Source organism: Nannobrachium achirus (genome assembly GCF_963921795.1).
Source record: "Nannobrachium achirus genome assembly, chromosome: 2".
Taxonomy (NCBI): domain Eukaryota; kingdom Metazoa; phylum Chordata; class Actinopteri; order Myctophiformes; family Myctophidae; genus Nannobrachium; species Nannobrachium achirus.
In genome coordinates this window covers 76,450,843-76,458,642 of record NC_137811.1, presented here as the reverse complement: position 1 = coordinate 76,458,642, position 7,800 = coordinate 76,450,843, and positions in this window count along the sequence as shown.

Below are 7,800 nucleotides of genomic sequence, written 5' to 3'. Positions count from 1 at the left end.
TGTCCCGCTTTTCCCAATGGCCAGCACGTCCCTGGCGTACAGTCATAAACACAGTGGTTCCACCTCTCTGATCACATGAGAGCGCTGGGCTGGTGTTTGGTTTACTGCTGCGCTATTAAGGATGTCGTCAGGGAGAAATAAGAAATAACAACTGGTGAGTGAGTTTGTGTGAAATTGCGAACACAGATATCATTGTGCTACAAGAGACATGGCACAGAGGAGATGGCCCTACCGGCTGTCCAGCGAACTACAGAGAGCTGGTGGTACCTTCCACAAAGCTGACAGGGGTCAAGCAAGGAAGAGACTCAGGAGGCATGTGTGGCGGAGAGAGTCGCAGCCCCAGCCTGAAGCCTCAAAAGTCTAGTATCTGCTCTCGTTCCATAGGGATATCCCTTTGGAGTGATGGTTAAGATATTGGACTTTCACACGGGAGACCCGGGTTCGAAGCCGGGTGGGGAGGTTCGGATCACCTCCGTTACATTGGTGCCGTGACCCGGATCCGGCCTTCCCAGTAGGAGGAGGTCAAAGGGGGGTGAGTGTGGCGGAGAGAGTCGCAGCCCCAGCCTGAAGCCTCAAAAGTCTAGTATCTGCTCTCGTTCCATAGGGATATCCCTTTGGAGTAATGGTTAAGATATTGGACTTTCACACGGGAGACCCGGGTTCGAAGCCGGGTGGGGAGGTTCGGATCACCTCCGTTACACATGCTTATATGGTTCAAAACAGAACTAACACACGCCATTAAGCAAATCAAAACTGGACCCTTTTTCATCTGGTTAGAAATCAACAAAAGCCTCACCTCAACTGAGAAAAATGTCTTCCTATGCGCTACCTACATACCCCCAATAGAATCCCCCTATTTTAAGGAGGATATGTTCTCCACATTAGAGGAGGACATCAGCCATTTCCAGGCCAGCGGTCAAATTATACTTTGCGGTGACCTCAATGCAAGAACAGGACAAGCACCTGACATCCTCAACCCACAGGGAGATAAAAACCTACCAGGAAGCATAAACATTCCACCCCCACTATGCCCCCCCAGACATAACTATGACAAAGCAACAAACAAACATGGAACTGCACAAAAAATGTGGTAGAAACAGAGCTACACTTTCTAACCACCTCAGACTATACCAAGACATCAGAGACACATACTTCCAGTGAGTTTCAAAACATGCCCAATGATATAAAACTCCCATACCTACTGGGAGAAATACAACAATGTGCAATTACAGCAGCACGATGTGTGAACTGTTGCGACAAAAGAAGGCTAGAAACACAACCACCCTAAGGACTACAAACCATGGATTGACATCTAGACCTACTGCACATACAGTATGAAACATCTAGACCTACTGCACATACAGTATGAAACATCTAGACCTACTGCACATACAGTATGAAACATCTAGACCTACTGCACATACAGTATGAAACATCTAGACCTACTGTACATACAGTATGAAACATCTAGACCTACTGCACATACAGTATGAAACATCTAGACCTACTGCACATACAGTATGAAACATCTAGACCTACTGCACATACAGTATGAAACATCTAGACCTACTGCACATACAGTATGAAACATCTAGACCTACTGCACATACAGTATGAAACATCTAGACCTACTGCACATACAGTATGAAACATCTAGACCTACTGCACATACAGTATGAAACATCTAGACCTACTGCACATACAGTATGAAACATCTAGACCTACTGTACATACAGTATGAAACATCTAGACCTACTGCACATACAGTATGAAACATCTAGACCTACTGTACATACAGTATGAAACATCTAGACCTACTGCACATACAGTATGAAACATCTAGACCTACTGTACATACAGTATGAAACATCTAGACCTACTGCACATACAGTATGAAACATCTAGACCTACTGCACATACAGTATGAAACATCTAGACCTACTGCACATACAGTATGAAACATCTAGACCTACTGCACATACAGTATGAAACATCTAGACCTACTGTACATACAGTATGAAACATCTAGACCTACTGCACATACAGTATGAAACATCTAGACCTACTGCACATACAGTATGAAACATCTAGACCTACTGCACATACAGTATGAAACATCTAGACCTACTGCACATACAGTATACATCTAGACCTACTGCACATACAGTATGAAACATCTAGACCTACTGCACATACAGTATGAAACATCTAGACCTACTGCACATACAGTATGAAACATCTAGACCTACTGCACATACAGTATGAAACATCTAGACCTACTGTACATACAGTATGAAACATCTAGACCTACTGCACATACAGTATGAAACATCTAGACCTACTGTACATACAGTATGAAACATCTAGACCTACTGCACATACAGTATGAAACATCTAGACCTACTGTACATACAGTATGAAACATCTAGACCTACTGCACATACAGTATGAAACATCTAGACCTACTGCACATACAGTATGAAACATCTAGACCTACTGCACATACAGTATGAAACATCTAGACCTACTGCACATACAGTATGAAACATCTAGACCTACTGCACATACAGTATGAAACATCTAGACCTACTGCACATACAGTATGAAACATCTAGACCTACTGCACATACAGTATGAAACATCTAGACCTACTGTACATACAGTATGAAACATCTAGACCTACTGCACATACAGTATGAAACATCTAGACCTACTGTACATACAGTATGAAACATCTAGACCTACTGCACATACAGTATGAAACATCTAGACCTACTGCACATACAGTATGAAACATCTAGACCTACTGCACATACAGTATGAAACATCTAGACCTACTGCACATACAGTATGAAACATCTAGACCTACTGCACATACAGTATGAAACATCTAGACCTACTGTACATACAGTATGAAACATCTAGACCTACTGCACATACAGTATGAAACATCTAGACCTACTGCACATACAGTATGAAACATCTAGACCTACTGCACATACAGTATGAAACATCTAGACCTACTGCACATACAGTATGAAACATCTAGACCTACTGTACATACAGTATGAAACATCTAGACCTACTGCACATACAGTATGAAACATCTAGACCTACTGCACATACAGTATGAAACATCTAGACCTACTGTACATACAGTATGAAACATCTAGACCTACTGCACATACAGTATGAAACATCTAGACCTACTGCACATACAGTATGAAACATCTAGACCTACTGCACATACAGTATGAAACATCTAGACCTACTGTACATACAGTATGAAACATCTAGACCTACTGTACATACAGTATGAAACATCTAGACCTACTGCACATACAGTATGAAACATCTAGACCTACTGTACATACAGTATGAAACATCTAGACCTACTGTACATACAGTATGAAACATCTAGACCTACTGCACATACAGTATGAAACATCTAGACCTACTGTACATACAGTATGAAACATCTAGACCTACTGTACATACAGTATGAAACATCTAGACCTACTGTACATACAGTATGAAACATCTAGACCTACTGTACATACAGTATGAAACATCTAGACCTACTGTACATACAGTATGAAACATCTAGACCTACTGCACATACAGTATGAAACATCTAGACCTACTGCACATACAGTATGAAACATCTAGACCTACTGTACATACAGTATGAAACATCTAGACCTACTGCACATACAGTATGAAACATCTAGACCTACTGCACATACAGTATGAAACATCTAGACCTACTGCACATACAGTATGAAACATCTAGACCTACTGTACATACAGTATGAAACATCTAGACCTACTGTACATACAGTATGAAACATCTAGACCTACTGCACATACAGTATGAAACATCTAGACCTACTGCACATACAGTATGAAACATCTAGACCTACTGCACATACAGTATGAAACATCTAGACCTACTGCACATACAGTATGAAACATCTAGACCTACTGCACATACAGTATGAAACATCTAGACCTACTGCACATACAGTATGAAACATCTAGACCTACTGCACATACAGTATGAAACATCTAGACCTACTGCACATACAGTATGAAACATCTAGACCTACTGCACATACAGTATGAAACATCTAGACCTACTGCACATACAGTATGAAACATCTAGACCTACTGCACATACAGTATGAAACATCTAGACCTACTGCACATACAGTATGAAACATCTAGACCTACTGCACATACAGTATGAAACATCTAGACCTACTGTACATACAGTATGAAACATCTAGACCTACTGCACATACAGTATGAAACATCTAGACCTACTGTACATACAGTATGAAACATCTAGACCTACTGTACATACAGTATGAAACATCTAGACCTACTGCACATACAGTATGAAACATCTAGACCTACTGCACATACAGTATGAAACATCTAGACCTACTGTACATACAGTATGAAACATCTAGACCTACTGCACATACAGTATGAAACATCTAGACCTACTGCACATACAGTATGAAACATCTAGACCTACTGTACATACAGTATGAAACATCTAGACCTACTGTACATACAGTATGAAACATCTAGACCTACTGCACATACAGTATGAAACATCTAGACCTACTGCACATACAGTATGAAACATCTAGACCTACTGCACATACAGTATGAAACATCTAGACCTACTGTACATACAGTATGAAACATCTAGACCTACTGCACATACAGTATGAAACATCTAGACCTACTGCACATACAGTATGAAACATCTAGACCTACTGCACATACAGTATGAAACATCTAGACCTACTGCACATACAGTATGAAACATCTAGACCTACTGCATACAGTATGAAACATCTAGACCTACTGCACATACAGTATGAAACATCTAGACCTACTGCACATACAGTATGAAACATCTAGACCTACTGCACATACAGTATGAAACATCTAGACCTACTGTACATACAGTATGAAACATCTAGACCTACTGCACATACAGTATGAAACATCTAGACCTACTGCACATACAGTATGAAACATCTAGACCTACTGTACATACAGTATGAAACATCTAGACCTACTGTACATACAGTATGAAACATCTAGACCTACTGCACATACAGTATGAAACATCTAGACCTACTGCACATACAGTATGAAACATCTAGACCTACTGTACATACAGTATGAAACATCTAGACCTACTGCACATACAGTATGAAACATCTAGACCTACTGCACATACAGTATGAAACATCTAGACCTACTGCACATACAGTATGAAACATCTAGACCTACTGCACATACAGTATGAAACAGAGCTGCTACCTTTAAATGCATTTTGATGCTATTTGTTCCATAAGCTTTATACCCTGTACATATATAAATGTGGCTTCTAGTATATAAAATGTACAGTATATAGTATATATATGAAATTGTGTGACTAAATACGGGGGTAGGATATGCACATCCTCACACTTTCTTGAGTTTCTCATCAATTGACCCAAGGCTCACAGGGTCCGCATCAGAGTTCCGACGGTCCGGTATTCCGACACTAAAACTATAACCCTAACTCTACCCCCAACCCTAAACCTAACCTCAGTAAACCTTACCTCAGTAACTAACCTGCCGACGCTAAGTAACTAACCTGCCTTACGCTAAGTAACTAACCTGCCTTACGCTAAGTAACTAACCTGCCGACGCTAAGTAACTATAACCTGCCGACCATGTCGGAACAGCGGATAGTCGGGATAGTGAGCGCTTCCCAGGCTCACACCGCCATTGACGAGTCACTGGTCAATCTGTCATTTCAGTGGTTTTCGGGGGCGCTTGTCCGCAGTCTGTGAATGATCCCAGCATCACTGAAGAAGAGTACGGCCAAAAACCACGGGATCCCAAACAACAATAAAATAAGATCTGGTTGTCCCAGAGGTGAAGTGGGCCTTTAAGTATACTTATTTACTGTACAGCGCTGAGTGTCTGTGGTGGAAAGTTTCAGCTTCTCAATCAGGTCAGAATCATTTGTTCCCATCCACCATGCAGCCACAATGGAGACCAGAACACTGTTGATTGCACTGCCATCTGCTTTGCATTACAGCACATCCATCCTCCCTTCCACACACACACAGTCATTCACACACACACACACACACACACACACACACACACACACACACAGTCGCTACAACACCAATCACGCACGCACGCACGCACGCACGCACGCACGCACGCACGCACGCACGCACGCACACACACACACACACACACACACACACACACACACACACACACACACACACACACACACACACACACACACACACACACACACACACACACACACACACACACACACACACACACACACACACACACACACACACACACACACACACACACACACACAATAACAACACACACACACACACACACACACACACACACACACACACACACACACACACACACACACACACACACACACACACACAATAACAACACACACACACACACACACAATAACAACAATCGCCAGCGACTGATTGAGCAGTGGCGTCCGTTCAGAAAAGGCTAAGGTATGGCAACATGACTGGTGTCTTGCACGCGCGATGGCGCATTTGGCATGGATCGGGGCAACGGTTGCAGAGATATGAGCAGGGCAAAAGTGTGACGTGTGACAGACAGACTGACGGACGGACGGACGGACGGACAGACTGACGGACGGACTGACTGACGGACTGACTGACGGACTGACTGACTGACGGACAGCTGGTCGAGGTTTTGATAGTAACTGTGACCTGACAGTCGCAATTATTGGCAATCTGTAGTTCTTCATGTCCCTCCAGATCTCTGGTAACTCATTCAATAAATAGATCTGCTATTTCTGGTACTGTAGTGCGATGCTCTATTATAATCATCTCTAGGACATAAAGTAGAGGGGATGAGAGCTATGACCCCTGCTATGGCAGCCTGTCAGCTGGCAGGGCTCTGCCTCCTGTTCTTCCTCAGTGGGTTGAGTCAGATGGATGCCAGCCAGCCATCCATCTGACATAGAAACCCTATGTTTCTATGTCAGCAATCTGCCTTAGCCATCGTCAAAGAAAAGGTCCTTTTCACTTAACTGGAGCTGCAGTTAGTCTGTTCTTGAGAGACTACTATGTCAGTGGTGCTCAAACCTTTTCATGTCAAGGACCCCCAAAATGATATGTATTTGGCCACGGACCCCCATCTCAAAATATTTACTTCCAGGGACCCCCCCCCCCCCATGAAGCAAAATTTGAGTTACCAAACGTTCGCTTTAAAAATACATATATATAAAAATTTGCACACATTTTCACGACTTTTTCAAAAAATGGCAGATCTTAAGCTCACAGCACTGCAGTCAGTGCCGCGCTGTGAGCTTGTATATCTGCTATTTTTCAATAGCTAAAGCGTTAAATAATGTGAGGCCTAAACGGGTTAAACAAGCGGCAGCTCATTTCTAACGTCTCCTACTGTACCTACTGTACTGTACTGTATTGTAATAAGGTCTCCTACTGTACCTACTGTACTGTATTGTAATAAGGTCTCCTACTGTACCTACTGTACTGTATTGTAATAAGGTCTCCTACTGTACCTACTGTACTGTATTGTAATAAGGTCTCCTACTGTACCTACTGTACTGTATTGTAATAAGGTCTCCTACTGTACCTACTGTACTGTATTGTAATAAGGTCTCCTACTGTACCTACTGTACTGTATTGTAATCAGGCACAGATTGTGCTGGCGTCGGCTCTTTGTATC